Source organism: Eulemur rufifrons, chromosome 29 (genome assembly GCF_041146395.1).
Source record: "Eulemur rufifrons isolate Redbay chromosome 29, OSU_ERuf_1, whole genome shotgun sequence".
NCBI classification, from domain to species: Eukaryota; Metazoa; Chordata; class Mammalia; order Primates; family Lemuridae; genus Eulemur; species Eulemur rufifrons.
The window spans coordinates 2,676,555-2,680,990 of record NC_091011.1 but is presented as its reverse complement, the minus strand read 5'-3'; positions in this window follow the sequence as shown (position 1 = coordinate 2,680,990).

Sequence of the window (4,436 nt, the reverse complement as noted above, 5' to 3'; positions counted from 1 at the left end):
TTTTATTAATCTAGAAATGTATTTTCTTTCAAACTCTAATACTTAAAAATGCATAAAATAATGGTAAGATAAATATCATCTATTAACTCTATCTGGCCTTAAAGATTACATACATTAAAGCATAATTTAGTATACTATTTCAAATTCAGTCAAGCTGGGAAAATCTACCATGTAATGCACTTTTACCCAAAGTTCAGGTCATGAGATTGGTCAGTTCTAAAGCAAGACGGATTTGTACCTGTACCAATGATGTTTATCAAGCTCATAATAAAGGACATGTGCTAGCACAGGAAGAACTCTCGTTAAACTCATTGTGTCAGTGTCCAAACCAATGAAGATTTGTCTGTCACTGTGCTACCAAAAGTCCAACTTGATGGCCGCTTTGAGAAAGAACATGGCACACTTTGCTCCAAACTCAAAAAGTTAATATGGATCCTTCAATATTGGAATAAAAACTGTGACACATTAAGGAGACCCTCTAGTTGTTTTCCCTTATATTGTGTCTCCCTGGGACTATAACTTTTTAAGTAACCATGTTTATGGAAATGAATAAAGATTGAAAAATATGTTATCTGATATTCTCAACGTTCCTGTTACCAAGGTTATATAATGTCTATCATAAGAGAGAATCATAAGAAGTTGAAATTGCTTTATTGAATTCAAGTCCAATACTTGGTTCTTTCTTAAAGACTTACAGATAGCTTACAAATGAAACAATGCAAGTGGAACACTTGAAGATAAAATAAGATAACAAAAATTACCTAAAGCAGAAGCTATCAATCGAAGTTAATAAATAAGCTGGGTGGAGTCCATGAACTCACTGAAATTACATGTATATTTCTGCATATCTGTATTTGTTTTATGGAGATGGTCATTCATATTCAATGACTTTGAAAGAGATTTGATGATGATTTGCTGGCCTAAGAGAAGAATGCTTAAATATAATAATTTTGAGCAACCGAGAGGTCTTAATTTATTATAATTATGAATTGGTTTGCCTTAAAGTTCTTCAACACAAGACATGTTTAGGAAAATATGTTAAGGTGCACACACATATATATAGTACATAGTATATAGTATATTATATATATATATATATCATATATATATATATTTGGCAAAGAAAACCAATTTTTGAGTCCAGAAATTTGTTATAAACAGCATGGAATAATAGATATGACATGATGTTCATTGAATTTTTAGAATAGGTACTAATATAATTTTGCTATGGGTACATAGATACCATTCAAATAAGTGACGCTGATATTGATCCTATATAAAAAAATAAAATATTATATGTAACTTAGTGTTAGTTTTTATAAGAAAAAATAATTGCAGGAGGTATATGTAATCTGTCTGAGATAATACATAAACTCTGGTGATTGTATCTTGCAATTAAGATTGTGAAGCTAAAAAAATATGTGTGCACATAATTTTAAATATTAAGCCCAAATAACATCATTTTTTAATTTTTTTTTTATTTCAGCATATACCAAATAACATTATTTTTAGAACTGCTCACTAACTAAGGGGGCATTCAGTCATTCACCAAGTGTGAAGAGGTCAGGGTTTCAGCAATGACGCAGATAAGGTCCTTTCCTGTATCTAGGGAAAGGCAGGCAGTAAACATTCAACGGCAAGAAAATATAAGATGCTGAGAAGTTCTAAGAAGAAAATCCAACACGAATAAAGGGGGATGACTAGAAGGTCAGAGGAGGCTGCTCTGAGGAAGTGACATTTCAGCAAATCTTGAATGACTAGAAGGCGGTGGAGAGAGGGTCTGAGAGCAGAGCCTTGGTCGGGGAGGTGGGGAGGGGCGGGGAGCAGCTTGTGCAAGACTCCTGCAGCGAAGCCATCGAGGCTGGATCAGGGATGAGAAAGTGGACAAAGTGAGGGGACAGCAGCCAGGGAGAAGAGCCTCAGCCAGGCCCAGGCCAGGGAGAGAACAGGCAGAGCAAGAGTGTGTGAAAGTTCATCGTGAGCTGTAACTGGGGACGCAGGCTCTGCCAAGCCCAGCCTCTCACCATGTAGTCTGACCGACTCATTAGCAAGACTCACTTGGGAACAACAATGAATCTTCCCAATGGCCAGGTTATGCCTTTGCGTTGACCTGGCAGGGATACAGGAGGCAGACTGCTACTCAGCCTTTTAATGCTAATTTACAGTTGATAATTTTGAGGAGCAAAAGGAAAGTTGAAAGATAATCAGGACTGCTTTGAGCATGGCACTGAACAAGTTACCGTAATTACAAATGTAATTTAAATTAAAAGCGTGAGTATATAAATTGAAAGAACAGGCAGACTGAAAGAAAAGATACTCCTAGATACTTGGTGGCAAAGCACTGTAATTAAAAAGGTGTAGAAGGTGGCGGGTGGGGAGCTACACGAGTGTACACACACACTCAGAGTTACCAAAAAATCAGAAAGTGAGATCTTAGAGTTCTCCATGGCACAGATACCAGAAGACATTGGATTAAAGAAGAGTACAGTGTTTTCAGGGACAAAGATTGTGATAAAATCATTATATATGTAGTTAAATTATATTTTCATTGTTAAAAAAAATAAAATCATTTTGAGGTAGGTAAGGCTCAGAGAAAAATAGCATGTGTGCTCTCTTTGAAAGCTATGCTTGTCTCCATGCCCCAACTGGGGAATCAAGCATGAGGTTAAAAATAAACAGGCATAATATAAGCTTTCTACCAGGTTGAGTTAGATCTAAAGAATATTTTATTGTATTTCACTGCATATGAAAAGGAACAAAAGTGTCACAAAACAATACTTAATTTTATGTTGTGCATGTAATGCATTCTAATATTTTTTATTTTGTTCTATTTCTTTATTTGTTCCTGCTTGTTGCAAAATATTAAATTGATTTTACAACCCACAATTTGAAATAAAAATCACAGCTGTATTTACTGCAAAGTAGAAAACAAATGGCAAACATAATTAAATGAGAATGTATACTATAAAACAATAACTTGAGTTCTAAACTCTTATGTCATTAAAAACCATGAAGTCAGAAATGATCCGGAGGGGGAAAAACTGCATGATTTATCCTCTGCTAGAAGTGGCTGTGATGCTTGTGGGGGCCGGGGCTGCTTTCATTTCTGTGCTCTTTGTGTTTTGCTTTGTTTTAGGTTTGTGTCTTTCTTTTCTGCCTTATTCCCATCCGAATCCCCTTCCCATTTTGAGATCTTCCCCGCCCCCAGTGACACCTGGAGGTCCTCAGCAGACACGTCCACCTTCGAAGCTCGGGAAAGGCACTGGAGCCACGGGCTGTCCAAGTGTGGGTCTAGCTCCACGCCGTCCCCAGCACCCCGAGAAGCAGTGGTGTTTAGTCACTGATCTGACCTGGTTTGAACGGTCGACTGACCATGGAGTCTCTAGAAAGGAAACAGAAGGGCAACCTTGAAGACACTCGATTTGTGTAACCTTATAAGAAAAATCCTCCATTTCTTGAGAGTAGAGTTGTGAGCCGTCACAGTGAAGTCACAGTCCCCATCCAAACCCACCACCACAGTTCTTCATGGACCTAGAACACCTTCACCAAAGAGACCACTGGTCCCAACAATAAGATCCATAAGATTTCGTGTGCTTTCTGGGAATATTACTCAAAGGGAGCACCTTGAGAGAGCATCAGAGAAAGAGGGATATTCACACCTTGCTGTGTCATCAGACCATGGCTCAGACCTAATATTATATCCTAGGGCCCCTGGGGTGCCCTAGTCAAAGACTTAGGGGGTAGGTGATTAAGAGAGTATTTATCAGAGTCCATAGTCCCAATAAGACCACTATACGCACCCGTAATTATTTCTCCAGCTCCGAGAAACACAGTTGAAATGTGTACTTTTAGAGGTGGAAGAAATTCTACCTTGGTTCTCTATCCTGTAGGGCAGTAGCTGTAAGTACATGAAGGGCCCTGGAATTTCTCTTCTGTACCAAAACAGTCAATAAAAAACAATGTTTTGTCCCTGGAGGAAAGGCAGAAATAGTGATGCTATCAGAGTCATGGATGAATATTTGCCTTTTCCTTAGACGGTACAGGAGGCTGCTGAGTCTTCAGTCCGGATAATCATTCACATGATCAGGTGCGTGTGTGGCGGCTGGTCCAGACGTGCGTTCCTTACTGGAGCAAATTGGCAGGGATCCCAGCACCTGTCCTGTAGTTAATAATTTGGTGATTTTTCTACTCTATTGCAATTAGAATTTTAAAAACAGGTTTTAGGTGAACCTGGAAGGAATGAAAATACTCCTTTATTATCTCACCTCCAAGTTGCATTTCTCCAGGTCTGAGCAACAATTTAGTCCATCTCATCAGCCCCCAGGATGTCCTATTGATAAGCTATGGCGATCAGGAAGAAACAGTACCTTGGAGGCCTTAATAAGATACATATGTATATACTCTACAGGATGGAAGATAAACTCTATAAAATATAT